The following is a 15,771-nucleotide window of genomic DNA, read 5'->3' as shown; positions in this document are numbered from 1 at the left end:
TTTCACGCTGTTTACTCCTATATTGATAGATGTATTTGGAACTCTAAATCCAACACGGTTTATGCTAGCTTCTTGAAACTTGACACAGTACAGTAGTTTCACGTTCTATCTCTATGTATTCTTTCCTTTTGATGTAGCCCTAAGCAGTGACTGGCGAGAAACACTTTCATGGAAAGGGGTTGCCAAGCTTCCAAAAATTACGAATCTCCAGAAATCTCAGCAAATACTTTTTCACCCAAACTGGATGATACTTTCAGGTAATGATCAGTACACTAAGGCGACTTGGTTTCCCAAATTTTGTTCTTCTATGTTGAAGCGTTCGTTTCCAGTAACAGTTTGAATTTTTAGGTTTCACTCTGTTTTCTCCTATATTGATAGATGTATTTGGAACTCTAAATCCAACACGGTTTGTGCTAGCTTCTTGAAACTTGACACAGTACAGTAGTTTCACGTTCTATCTCTATGTATTGTTTCCTCTTGATGTAGCCCTAAGCAGTGACTGGCGAGAAACACTTTCATGGAAAGGGGTTGCCAAGCTTCCAAAAATTACGAATCTCCAGAAATCTCAGCAAATACTTTTTCACCCAAACTGGATGATACTTTCAGGAAATGATCAGTACACTAAGGCGACTTGGTTTCCCAAATTTCGTTCTTCTACGTTGAAGCGTTCGTTTCCAGTAACAGTTTGAATTTTTAGGTTTCACGCTGTTTACTCCTATATTGATAGATGTATTTGGAACTCTAAATCCAACACGGTTTATGCTAGCTTCTTGAAACTTGACACAGTACAGTAGTTTCACGTTCTATCTCTATGTTTTGTTTCCTCTTTCTGTAGCCCTAAGCAGTGACTGGCGAGAAACACTTTCATGGAAAGGGGTTGCCAAGCTTCCAAAAATTACGAATCTCCAGAAATCTCAGCAAATACTTTTTCACTCAAACTGGATGATACTTTCAGGTAATGATCAGTACACTAAGGCGACTTGGTTTCCCAAATTTCGTTCTTCTATGTTGAAGCGTTCGTTTCCAGTAACAGTTTGAATTTTTAGGTTTCACTCCGTTTACTCCTATATTGATAGATGTATTTGGAACTCTAAATCCAACACGGTTTATGCTAGCTTCTTGAAACTTGACACAGTACAGTAGTTTCACGTTCTATCTCTATGTATTCTTTCCTTTTGATGTAGCCCTAAGCAGTGACTGGCGAGAAACACTTTCATGGAAAGGGGTTGCCAAGCTTCCAAAAATTACGAATCTCCAGAAATCTCAGCAAATACTTTTTCACCCAAACTGGATGATACTTTCAGGAAATGATCAGTACACTAAGGCGACTTGGTTTCCCAAATTTCGTTCTTCTACGTTGAAGCGTTCGTTTCCAGTAACAGTTTGAATTTTTAGGTTTCACGCTGTTTACTCCTATATTGATAGATGTATTTGGAACTCTAAATCCAACACGGTTTGTGCTAGCTTCTTGAAACTTGACACAGTACAGTAGTTTCACGTTCTATCTCTATGTTTTGTTTCCTCTTGCTGTAGCCCTAAGCAGTGACTGGCGAGAAACACTTTCATGGAAAGGGGTTGCCAAGCTTCCAAAAATTACGAATCTCCAGAAATCTCAGCAAATACTTTTTCACCCAAACTGGATGATACTTTCAGGTAATGATCAGTACACTAAGGCGACTTGGTTTCCCAAATTTCGTTCTTCTATGTTGAAGCGTTCGTTTCCAGTAACAGTTTGAATTTTTAGGTTTCACGCTGTTTACTCCTATATTGATAGATGTATTTGGAACTCTAAATCCAACACGGTTTATGCTAGCTTCTTGAAACTTGACACAGTACAGTAGTTTCACGTTCTATCTCTATGTATTGTTTCCTCTTGCTGTAGCCCTAAGCAGTGACTGGCGAGAAACACTTTCATGGAAAGGGGTTGCCAAGCTTCCAAAAATTACGAATCTCCAGAAATCTCAGCAAATACTTTTTCACCCAAACTGGATGATACTTTCAGGTAATGGTCAGTACACTAAGGCGACTTGGTTTCCCAAATTTCGTTCTTCTATGTTGAAGCGTTCGTTTCCAGTAACAGTTTGAATTTTTAGGTTTCACTCTGTTTACTCCTATATTGATAGATGTATTTGGAACTCTAAATCCAACACGGTTTGTGCTAGCTTCTTGAAACTTGACACAATAAATTAGTTTCACGTTCTATCTCTATGTTTTGTTTCCTCTTGATGTAGCCCTAAGCAGTGACTGGCGAGAAACACTTTCATGGAAAGGGGTTGCCAAGCTTCCAAAAATTACGAATCTCCAGAAATCTCAGCAAATACTTTTTCACCCAAACTGGATGATACTTTCAGGTAATGATCAGTACACTAAGGCGACTTGGTTTCCCAAATTTCGTTCTTCTATGTTGAAGCGTTCGTTTCCAGTAACAGTTTGAATTTTTAGGTTTCACGCTGTTTACTCCTATATTGATAGATGTATTTGGAACTCTAAATCCAACACGGTTTATGCTAGCTTCTTGAAACTTGACACAGTACAGTAGTTTCACGTTCTATCTCTATGTATTCTTTCCTTTTGATGTAGCCCTAAGCAGTGACTGGCGAGAAACACTTTCATGGAAAGGGGTTGCCAAGCTTCCAAAAATTACGAATCTCCAGAAATCTCAGCAAATACTTTTTCACCCAAACTGGATGATACTTTCAGGTAATGATCAGTACACTAAGGCGACTTGGTTTCCCAAATTTTGTTCTTCTATGTTGAAGCGTTCGTTTCCAGTAACAGTTTGAATTTTTAGGTTTCACTCTGTTTTCTCCTATATTGATAGATGTATTTGGAACTCTAAATCCAACACGGTTTGTGCTAGCTTCTTGAAACTTGACACAGTACAGTAGTTTCACGTTCTATCTCTATGTATTGTTTCCTCTTGATGTAGCCCTAAGCAGTGACTGGCGAGAAACACTTTCATGGAAAGGGGTTGCCAAGCTTCCAAAAATTACGAATCTCCAGAAATCTCAGCAAATACTTTTTCACCCAAACTGGATGATACTTTCAGGAAATGATCAGTACACTAAGGCGACTTGGTTTCCCAAATTTCGTTCTTCTACGTTGAAGCGTTCGTTTCCAGTAACAGTTTGAATTTTTAGGTTTCACGCTGTTTACTCCTATATTGATAGATGTATTTGGAACTCTAAATCCAACACGGTTTATGCTAGCTTCTTGAAACTTGACACAGTACAGTAGTTTCACGTTCTATCTCTATGTTTTGTTTCCTCTTGCTGTAGCCCTAAGCAGTGACTGGCGAGAAACACTTTCATGGAAAGGGGTTGCCAAGCTTCCAAAAATTACGAATCTCCAGAAATCTCAGCAAATACTTTTTCACTCAAACTGGATGATACTTTCAGGTAATGATCAGTACACTAAGGCGACTTGGTTTCCCAAATTTCGTTCTTCTATGTTGAAGCGTTCGTTTCCAGTAACAGTTTGAATTTTTAGGTTTCACTCCGTTTACTCCTATATTGATAGATGTATTTGGAACTCTAAATCCAACACGGTTTATGCTAGCTTCTTGAAACTTGACACAGTACAGTAGTTTCACGTTCTATCTCTATGTATTCTTTCCTTTTGATGTAGCCCTAAGCAGTGACTGGCGAGAAACACTTTCATGGAAAGGGGTTGCCAAGCTTCCAAAAATTACGAATCTCCAGAAATCTCAGCAAATACTTTTTCACCCAAACTGGATGATACTTTCAGGAAATGATCAGTACACTAAGGCGACTTGGTTTCCCAAATTTCGTTCTTCTACGTTGAAGCGTTCGTTTCCAGTAACAGTTTGAATTTTTAGGTTTCACGCTGTTTACTCCTATATTGATAGATGTATTTGGAACTCTAAATCCAACACGGTTTGTGCTAGCTTCTTGAAACTTGACACAGTACAGTAGTTTCACGTTCTATCTCTATGTTTTGTTTCCTCTTGCTGTAGCCCTAAGCAGTGACTGGCGAGAAACACTTTCATGGAAAGGGGTTGCCAAGCTTCCAAATATTACGAATCTCCAGAAATCTCAGCAAATACTTTTTCACCCAAACTGGATGATACTTTCAGGTAATGATCAGTACACTAAGCCCACTTGCTTCACCAAATTTTGTTCTTCTACGTTGAAGCGTTCGTTTCCAGTAACAGCTTGAATTTTTAGGTTTCACTCTGTTTACTCCTATATTGATAGATGTATTTGGAACTCTAAATCCAACACGGTTTGTGCTAGCTTCTTGAAAGTTGACACAGTACAGTAGATTCACGTTCTATCTCTATGTTTTGTTTCCTCTTGATGTAGCCCTAAGCAGTGACTGGCGAGAAACACTTTCATGGAAAGGGGTTGCCAAGCTTCCAAAAATTACGAATCTCCAGAAAACTCAGCAAATATTTTTCCACCCAAACTGGATGATACTTTCAGGTAATGATCAGTACACTAAGGCGACTTGGTTCCCCAAATTTAGTTCTTCTATGTTGAAGCATTCGTTTCCAGTAACAGTTTGAATTTTTAGGTTTCACTCTTTTTACTCCTATATTGATAGATGTATTTGGAACTCTAAATCCAACACGGATTGTGCTAGCTTCTTGAAACTTGACACAATAAATTAGTTTCACGTTCTATCTCTATGTTTTGTTTCCTCTTGATGTAGCCCTAAGCAGTGACGGGCGAGAAACACGTTCATGGAAAGGGGTTGCCAAGCTTCCAAAAATTACGAATCTCCAGAAATCTCAGCAAATACTTTTTCACCCAAACTGGATGATACTTTCAGGTAATGATCAGTACACTAAGGCGACTTGGTTTCCCAAATTTCGTTCTTCTATGTTGAAGCGTTCCTTTCCAGTAACAGTTTGAATTTTTAGGTTTCACGCTGTTTACTCCTATATTGATAGATGTATTTGGAACTCTAAATCCAACACGGTTTGTGCTAGCTTCTTGAAACTTGACACAATAAAGTAGTTTCACGTTCTATCTCTATGTTTTGTTTCCTCTTGCTGTAGCCCTAAGCAGTGACTGGCGAGAAACACTTTCATGGAAAGGGGTTGCCAAGCTTCCAAAAATTACGAATCTCCAGAAATCTCAGCAAATACTTTTTCACCCAAACTGGATGATACTTTCAGGTAATGATCAGTACACTAAGGCGACTTGGTTTCCCAAATTTCGTTCTTCTATGTTGAAGCGTTCGTTTCCAGTAACAGTTTGAATTTTTAGGTTTCACGCTGTTTACTCCTATATTGATAGATGTATTTGGAACTCTAAATCCAACACGGTTTATGCTAGCTTCTTGAAACTTGACACAGTACAGTAGTTTCACGTTCTATCTCTATGTATTGTTTCCTCTTGCTGTAGCCCTAAGCAGTGACTGGCGAGAAACACTTTCATGGAAAGGGGTTGCCAAGCTTCCAAAAATTACGAATCTCCAGAAATCTCAGCAAATACTTTTTCACCCAAACTGGATGATACTTTCAGGTAATGGTCAGTACACTAAGGCGACTTGGTTTCCCAAATTTCGTTCTTCTATGTTGAAGCGTTCGTTTCCAGTAACAGTTTGAATTTTTAGGTTTCACTCTGTTTACTCCTATATTGATAGATGTATTTGGAACTCTAAATCCAACACGGTTTGTGCTAGCTTCTTGAAACTTGACACAATAAATTAGTTTCACGTTCTATCTCTATGTTTTGTTTCCTCTTGATGTAGCCCTAAGCAGTGACTGGCGAGAAACACTTTCATGGAAAGGGGTTGCCAAGCTTCCAAAAATTACGAATCTCCAGAAATCTCAGCAAATACTTTTTCACCCAAACTGGATGATACTTTCAGGTAATGATCAGTACACTAAGGCGACTTGGTTTCCCAAATTTCGTTCTTCTATGTTGAAGCGTTCGTTTCCAGTAACAGTTTGAATTTTTAGGTTTCACGCTGTTTACTCCTATATTGATAGATGTATTTGGAACTCTAAATCCAACACGGTTTATGCTAGCTTCTTGAAACTTGACACAGTACAGTAGTTTCACGTTCTATCTCTATGTATTCTTTCCTTTTGATGTAGCCCTAAGCAGTGACTGGCGAGAAACACTTTCATGGAAAGGGGTTGCCAAGCTTCCAAAAATTACGAATCTCCAGAAATCTCAGCAAATACTTTTTCACCCAAACTGGATGATACTTTCAGGTAATGATCAGTACACTAAGGCGACTTGGTTTCCCAAATTTTGTTCTTCTATGTTGAAGCGTTCGTTTCCAGTAACAGTTTGAATTTTTAGGTTTCACTCTGTTTTCTCCTATATTGATAGATGTATTTGGAACTCTAAATCCAACACGGTTTGTGCTAGCTTCTTGAAACTTGACACAGTACAGTAGTTTCACGTTCTATCTCTATGTATTGTTTCCTCTTGATGTAGCCCTAAGCAGTGACTGGCGAGAAACACTTTCATGGAAAGGGGTTGCCAAGCTTCCAAAAATTACGAATCTCCAGAAATCTCAGCAAATACTTTTTCACCCAAACTGGATGATACTTTCAGGAAATGATCAGTACACTAAGGCGACTTGGTTTCCCAAATTTCGTTCTTCTACGTTGAAGCGTTCGTTTCCAGTAACAGTTTGAATTTTTAGGTTTCACGCTGTTTACTCCTATATTGATAGATGTATTTGGAACTCTAAATCCAACACGGTTTATGCTAGCTTCTTGAAACTTGACACAGTACAGTAGTTTCACGTTCTATCTCTATGTTTTGTTTCCTCTTGCTGTAGCCCTAAGCAGTGACTGGCGAGAAACACTTTCATGGAAAGGGGTTGCCAAGCTTCCAAAAATTACGAATCTCCAGAAATCTCAGCAAATACTTTTTCACCCAAACTGGATGATACTTTCAGGTAATGATCAGTACACTAAGGCGACTTGGTTTCCCAAATTTTGTTCTTCTATGTTGAAGCGTTCGTTTCCAGTAACAGTTTGAATTTTTAGGTTTCACTCTGTTTTCTCCTATATTGATAGATGTATTTGGAACTCTAAATCCAACACGGTTTGTGCTAGCTTCTTGAAACTTGACACAGTACAGTAGTTTCACGTTCTATCTCTATGTATTGTTTCCTCTTGATGTAGCCCTAAGCAGTGACTGGCGAGAAACACTTTCATGGAAAGGGGTTGCCAAGCTTCCAAAAATTACGAATCTCCAGAAATCTCAGCAAATACTTTTTCACCCAAACTGGATGATACTTTCAGGTAATGATCAGTACACTAAGGCGACTTGGTTTCCCAAATTTCGTTCTTCTATGTTGAAGCGTTCGTTTCCAGTAACAGTTTGAATTTTTAGGTTTCACGCTGTTTACTCCTATATTGATAGATGTATTTGGAACTCTAAATCCAACACGGTTTATGCTAGCTTCTTGAAACTTGACACAGTACAGTAGTTTCACGTTCTGTCTCTATGTATTGTTTCCTCTTGCTGTAGCCCTAAGCAGTGACTGGCGAGAAACACTTTCATGGAAAGGGGTTGCCAAGCTTCCAAAAATTACGAATCTCCAGAAATCTCAGCAAATACTTTTTCACCCAAACTGGATGATACTTTCAGGTAATGGTCAGTACACTAAGGCGACTTGGTTTCCCAAATTTCGTTCTTCTATGTTGAAGCGTTCGTTTCCAGTAACAGTTTGAATTTTTAGGTTTCACTCTGTTTACTCCTATATTGATAGATGTATTTGGAACTCTAAATCCAACACGGTTTGTGCTAGCTTCTTGAAACTTGACACAATAAATTAGTTTCACGTTCTATCTCTATGTTTTGTTTCCTCTTGATGTAGCCCTAAGCAGTGACTGGCGAGAAACACATTCATGGAAAGGGGTTGCCAAGCTTCCAAAAATTACGAATCTCCAGAAATCTCAGCAAATACTTTTTCACCCAAACTGGATGATACTTTCAGGTAATGATCAGTACACTAAGGCGACTTGGTTTCCCAAATTTCGTTCTTCTATGTTGAAGCGTTCGTTTCCAGTAACAATTTGAATTTTTAGGTTTCACTCTGTTTACTCCTATATTGATAGATGTATTTGGAACTCTAAATCCAACACGGTTTGTGCTAGCTTCTTGAAACTTGACACAATAAATTAGTTTCACGTTCTATCTCTATGTTTTGTTTCCTCTTGGTGTAGCCCTAAGCAGTGACTGGCGAGAAACACTTTCATGGAAAGGGGTTGCCAAGCTTCCAAAAATTACGAATCTCCAGAAATCTCAGCAAATACTTTTTCACCCAAACTGGATGATACTTTCAGGTAATGATCAGTACACTAAGGCGACTTGGTTTCCCAAATTTCGTTCTTCTATGTTGAAGCGTTCGTTTCCAGTAACAATTTGAATTTTTAGGTTTCACTCTGTTTACTCCTATATTGATAGATGTATTTGGAACTCTAAATCCAACACGGTTTATGCTAGCTTCTTGAAACTTGACACAGTACAGAAGTTTCACGTTCTATCTCTATGTATTCTTTCCTTTTGATGTAGCCCTAAGCAGTGACTGGCGAGAAACACTTTCATGGAAAGGGGTTGCCAAGCTTCCAAAAATTACGAATCTCCAGAAATCTCAGTAAATACTTTTTCACCCAAACTGGATGATACTTTCAGGTAATGATCAGTACACTTAGGCGACTTGGTTTCCCATTTTCGTTCTTCTATGTTGAAGCGTTCGTTTCCAGTAACAGTTTGAATTTTTAGGTTTCACTCTGTTTACTCCTATATTGATAGATGTATTTGGAACTCTAAATCCAACACGGTTTATGCTAGCTTCTTGAAACTTGACACAGTACAGTAGTTTCACGTTCTATCTCTATGTTTTGTTTCCTCTTGCTGTAGCCCTAAGCAGTGACTGGCGAGAAACACTTTCATGGAAAGGGGTTGCCAAGCTTCCAAAAATTACGAATCTCCAGAAATCTCAGCAAATACTTTTTCACCCAAACTGGATGATACTTTCAGGTAATGATCAGTACACTAAGCCCACTTGCTTCACCAAATTTTGTTCTTCTACGTTGAAGCGTTCGTTTCCAGTAACAGTTTGAATTTTTAGGTTTCACTCTGTTTTCTCCTATATTGATAGATGTATTTGCAACTCTAAATCCAACACGGTTTGTGCTAGCTTCTTGAAACTTGACACAATAAATTAGTTTCACGTTCTATCTCTATGTTTTGTTTCCTCTTGATGTAGCCCTAAGCAGTGACTGGCGAGAAACACTTTCATGGAAAGGGGTTGCCAAGCTTCCAAAAATTACGAATCTCCAGAAATCTCAGCAAATACTTTTTCACCCAAACTGGATGATACTTTCAGGTAATGATCAGTACACTAAGGCGACTTGGTTTCCCAAATTTCGTTCTTCTATGTTGAAGCGTTCGTTTCCAGTAACAGTTTGAATTTTTAGGTTTCACGCTGTTTACTCCTATATTGATAGATGTATTTGGAACTCTAAATCCAACACGGTTTATGCTAGCTTCTTGAAACTTGACACAGTACAGTAGTTTCACGTTCTATCTCTATGTATTCTTTCCTTTTGATGTAGCCCTAAGCAGTGACTGGCGAGAAACACTTTCATGGAAAGGGGTTGCCAAGCTTCCAAAAATTACGAATCTCCAGAAATCTCAGCAAATACTTTTTCACCCAAACTGGATGATACTTTCAGGTAATGATCAGTACACTAAGGCGACTTGGTTTCCCAAATTTCGTTCTTCTATGTTGAAGCGTTCGTTTCCGGTAACAGTTTGAATTTTTAGGTTTCACTCTGTTTTCTCCTATATTGATAGATGTATTTGGAACTCTAAATCCAACACGGTTTGTGCTAGCTTCTTGAAACTTGACACAGTACAGTAGTTTCACGTTCTATCTCTATGTATTGTTTCCTCTTGATGTAGCCCTAAGCAGTGACTGGCGAGAAACACTTTCATGGAAAGGGGTTGCCAAGCTTCCAAAAATTACGAATCTCCAGAAATCTCAGCAAATACTTTTTCACCCAAACTGGATGATACTTTCAGGTAATGATCAGTACACTAAGGCGACTTGGTTTCCCAAATTTCGTTCTTCTATGTTGAAGCGTTCGTTTCCAGTAACAGTTTGAATTTTTAGGTTTCACGCTGTTTACTCCTATATTGATAGATGTATTTGGAACTCTAAATCCAACACGGTTTATGCTAGCTTCTTGAAACTTGACACAGTACAGTAGTTTCACGTTCTATCTCTATGTATTGTTTCCTCTTGCTGTAGCCCTAAGCAGTGACTGGCGAGAAACACTTTCATGGAAAGGGGTTGCCAAGCTTCCAAAAATTACGAATCTCCAGAAATCTCAGCAAATACTTTTTCACCCAAACTGGATGATACTTTCAGGTAATGGTCAGTACACTAAGGCGACTTGGTTTCCCAAATTTCGTTCTTCTATGTTGAAGCGTTCGTTTCCAGTAACAGTTTGAATTTTTAGGTTTCACTCTGTTTACTCCTATATTGATAGATGTATTTGGAACTCTAAATCCAACACGGTTTGTGCTAGCTTCTTGAAACTTGACACAATAAATTAGTTTCACGTTCTATCTCTATGTTTTGTTTCCTCTTGATGTAGCCCTAAGCAGTGACTGGCGAGAAACACTTTCATGGAAAGGGGTTGCCAAGCTTCCAAAAATTACGAATCTCCAGAAATCTCAGCAAATACTTTTTCACCCAAACTGGATGATACTTTCAGGTAATGATCAGTACACTAAGTCGACTTGGTTTCCCAAATTTCGTTCTTCTATGTTGAAGCGTTCGTTTCCAGTAACAGTTTGAATTTTTAGGTTTCACTCTGTTTACTCCTATATTGATAGATGTATTTGGAACTCTAAATCCAACACGGTTTATGCTAGCTTCTTGAAACTTGACACAGTACAGTAGTTTCACGTTCTATCTCTATGTATTCTTTCCTTTTGATGTAGCCCTAAGCAGTGACTGGCGAGAAACACTTTCATGGAAAGGGGTTGCCAAGCTTCCAAAAATTACGAATCTCCAGAAATCTCAGCAAATACTTTTTCACCCAAACTGGATGATACTTTCAGGAAATGATCAGCACACTAAGGCGACTTGGTTTCCCAAATTTCGTTCTTCTACGTTGAAGCGTTCGTTTCCAGTAACAGTTTGAATTTTTAGGTTTCACGCTGTTTACTCCTATATTGATAGATGTATTTGGAACTCTAAATCCAACACGGTTTATGCTAGCTTCTTGAAACTTGACACAGTACAGTAGTTTCACGTTCTATCTCTATGTATTCTTTCCTTTTGATGTAGCCCTAAGCAGTGACTGGCGAGAAACACTTTCATGGAAAGGGGTTGCCAAGCTTCCAAAAATTACGAATCTCCAGAAATCTCAGCAAATACTTTTTCACCCAAACTGGATGATACTTTCAGGAAATGATCAGTACACTAAGGCGACTTGGTTTCCCAAATTTCGTTCTTCTACGTTGAAGCGTTCGTTTCCAGTAACAGTTTGAATTTTTAGGTTTCACGCTGTTTACTCCTATATTGATAGATGTATTTGGAACTCTAAATCCAACACGGTTTGTGCTAGCTTCTTGAAACTTGACACAGTACAGTAGTTTCACGTTCTATCTCTATGTTTTGTTTCCTCTTGCTGTAGCCCTAAGCAGTGACTGGCGAGAAACACTTTCATGGAAAGGGGTTGCCAAGCTTCCAAATATTACGAATCTCCAGAAATCTCAGCAAATACTTTTTCACCCAAACTGGATGATACTTTCAGGTAATGATCAGTACACTAAGCCCACTTGCTTCACCAAATTTTGTTCTTCTACGTTGAAGCGTTCGTTTCCAGTAACAGCTTGAATTTTTAGGTTTCACTCTGTTTACTCCTATATTGATAGATGTATTTGGAACTCTAAATCCAACACGGTTTGTGCTAGCTTCTTGAAAGTTGACACAGTACAGTAGATTCACGTTCTATCTCTATGTTTTGTTTCCTCTTGATGTAGCCCTAAGCAGTGACTGGCGAGAAACACTTTCATGGAAAGGGGTTGCCAAGCTTCCAAAAATTACGAATCTCCAGAAAACTCAGCAAATATTTTTCCACCCAAACTGGATGATACTTTCAGGTAATGATCAGTACACTAAGGCGACTTGGTTCCCCAAATTTAGTTCTTCTATGTTGAAGCATTCGTTTCCAGTAACAGTTTGAATTTTTAGGTTTCACTCTTTTTACTCCTATATTGATAGATGTATTTGGAACTCTAAATCCAACACGGATTGTGCTAGCTTCTTGAAACTTGACACAATAAATTAGTTTCACGTTCTATCTCTATGTTTTGTTTCCTCTTGATGTAGCCCTAAGCAGTGACGGGCGAGAAACACGTTCATGGAAAGGGGTTGCCAAGCTTCCAAAAATTACGAATCTCCAGAAATCTCAGCAAATACTTTTTCACCCAAACTGGATGATACTTTCAGGTAATGATCAGTACACTAAGGCGACTTGGTTTCCCAAATTTCGTTCTTCTATGTTGAAGCGTTCCTTTCCAGTAACAGTTTGAATTTTTAGGTTTCACGCTGTTTACTCCTATATTGATAGATGTATTTGGAACTCTAAATCCAACACGGTTTGTGCTAGCTTCTTGAAACTTGACACAATAAAGTAGTTTCACGTTCTATCTCTATGTTTTGTTTCCTCTTGCTGTAGCCCTAAGCAGTGACTGGCGAGAAACACTTTCATGGAAAGGGGTTGCCAAGCTTCCAAAAATTACGAATCTCCAGAAATCTCAGCAAATACTTTTTCACCCAAACTGGATGATACTTTCAGGTAATGATCAGTACACTAAGGCGACTTGGTTTCCCAAATTTCGTTCTTCTATGTTGAAGCGTTCGTTTCCAGTAACAGTTTGAATTTTTAGGTTTCACGCTGTTTACTCCTATATTGATAGATGTATTTGGAACTCTAAATCCAACACGGTTTATGCTAGCTTCTTGAAACTTGACACAGTACAGTAGTTTCACGTTCTATCTCTATGTATTGTTTCCTCTTGCTGTAGCCCTAAGCAGTGACTGGCGAGAAACACTTTCATGGAAAGGGGTTGCCAAGCTTCCAAAAATTACGAATCTCCAGAAATCTCAGCAAATACTTTTTCACCCAAACTGGATGATACTTTCAGGTAATGGTCAGTACACTAAGGCGACTTGGTTTCCCAAATTTCGTTCTTCTATGTTGAAGCGTTCGTTTCCAGTAACAGTTTGAATTTTTAGGTTTCACTCTGTTTATTCCTATATTGATAGATGTATTTGGAACTCTAAATCCAACACGGTTTGTGCTAGCTTCTTGAAACTTGACACAATAAATTAGTTTCACGTTCTATCTCTATGTTTTGTTTCCTCTTGATGTAGCCCTAAGCAGTGACTGGCGAGAAACACTTTCATGGAAAGGGGTTGCCAAGCTTCCAAAAATTACGAATCTCCAGAAATCTCAGCAAATACTTTTTCACCCAAACTGGATGATACTTTCAGGTAATGATCAGTACACTAAGGCGACTTGGTTTCCCAAATTTCGTTCTTCTATGTTGAAGCGTTCGTTTCCAGTAACAGTTTGAATTTTTAGGTTTCACGCTGTTTACTCCTATATTGATAGATGTATTTGGAACTCTAAATCCAACACGGTTTATGCTAGCTTCTTGAAACTTGACACAGTACAGTAGTTTCACGTTCTATCTCTATGTATTCTTTCCTTTTGATGTAGCCCTAAGCAGTGACTGGCGAGAAACACTTTCATGGAAAGGGGTTGCCAAGCTTCCAAAAATTACGAATCTCCAGAAATCTCAGCAAATACTTTTTCACCCAAACTGGATGATACTTTCAGGTAATGATCAGTACACTAAGGCGACTTGGTTTCCCAAATTTTGTTCTTCTATGTTGAAGCGTTCGTTTCCAGTAACAGTTTGAATTTTTAGGTTTCACTCTGTTTTCTCCTATATTGATAGATGTATTTGGAACTCTAAATCCAACACGGATTGTGCTAGCTTCTTGAAACTTGACACAATAAATTAGTTTCACGTTCTATCTCTATGTTTTGTTTCCTCTTGATGTAGCCCTAAGCAGTGACGGGCGAGAAACACGTTCATGGAAAGGGGTTGCCAAGCTTCCAAAAATTACGAATCTCCAGAAATCTCAGCAAATACTTTTTCACCCAAACTGGATGATACTTTCAGGTAATGATCAGTACACTAAGGCGACTTGGTTTCCCAAATTTCGTTCTTCTATGTTGAAGCGTTCCTTTCCAGTAACAGTTTGAATTTTTAGGTTTCACGCTGTTTACTCCTATATTGATAGATGTATTTGGAACTCTAAATCCAACACGGTTTGTGCTAGCTTCTTGAAACTTGACACAATAAAGTAGTTTCACGTTCTATCTCTATGTTTTGTTTCCTCTTGCTGTAGCCCTAAGCAGTGACTGGCGAGAAACACTTTCATGAAAAGGGGTTGCCAAGCTTCCAAAAATTACGAATCTCCAGAAATCTCAGCAAATACTTTTTCACCCAAACTGGATGATACTTTCAGGTAATGATCAGTACACTAAGGCGACTTGGTTTCCCAAATTTCGTTCTTCTATGTTGAAGCGTTCGTTTCCAGTAACAGTTTGAATTTTTAGGTTTCACGCTGTTTACTCCTATATTGATAGATGTATTTGGAACTCTAAATCCAACACGGTTTATGCTAGCTTCTTGAAACTTGACACAGTACAGTAGTTTCACGTTCTATCTCTATGTATTGTTTCCTCTTGCTGTAGCCCTAAGCAGTGACTGGCGAGAAACACTTTCATGGAAAGGGGTTGCCAAGCTTCCAAAAATTACGAATCTCCAGAAATCTCAGCAAATACTTTTTCACCCAAACTGGATGATACTTTCAGGTAATGGTCAGTACACTAAGGCGACTTGGTTTCCCAAATTTCGTTCTTCTATGTTGAAGCGTTCGTTTCCAGTAACAGTTTGAATTTTTAGGTTTCACTCTGTTTACTCCTATATTGATAGATGTATTTGGAACTCTAAATCCAACACGGTTTGTGCTAGCTTCTTGAAACTTGACACAATAAATTAGTTTCACGTTCTATCTCTATGTTTTGTTTCCTCTTGATGTAGCCCTAAGCAGTGACTGGCGAGAAACACTTTCATGGAAAGGGGTTGCCAAGCTTCCAAAAATTACGAATCTCCAGAAATCTCAGCAAATACTTTTTCACCCAAACTGGATGATACTTTCAGGTAATGATCAGTACACTAAGGCGACTTGGTTTCCCAAATTTCGTTCTTCTATGTTGAAGCGTTCGTTTCCAGTAACAGTTTGAATTTTTAGGTTTCACGCTGTTTACTCCTATATTGATAGATGTATTTGGAACTCTAAATCCAACACGGTTTATGCTAGCTTCTTGAAACTTGACACAGTACAGTAGTTTCACGTTCTATCTCTATGTATTCTTTCCTTTTGATGTAGCCCTAAGCAGTGACTGGCGAGAAACACTTTCATGGAAAGGGGTGCCAAGCTTCCAAAAATTACGAATCTCCAGAAATCTCAGCAAATACTTTTTCACCCAAACTGGATGATACTTTCAGGTAATGATCAGTACACTAAGGCGACTTGGTTTCCCAAATTTTGTTCTTCTATGTTGAAGCGTTCGTTTCCAGTAACAGTTTGAATTTTTAGGTTTCACTCTGTTTTCTCCTATATTGATAGATGTATTTGGAACTCTAAATCCAACACGGTTTGTGCTAG

This window comes from Spermophilus citellus (genome assembly GCF_964194105.1).
Source record: "Spermophilus citellus genome assembly, chromosome: 8".
NCBI lineage: Eukaryota > Metazoa > Chordata > Mammalia > Rodentia > Sciuridae > Spermophilus > Spermophilus citellus.
Note: the sequence above shows the minus strand (reverse complement) of the source record.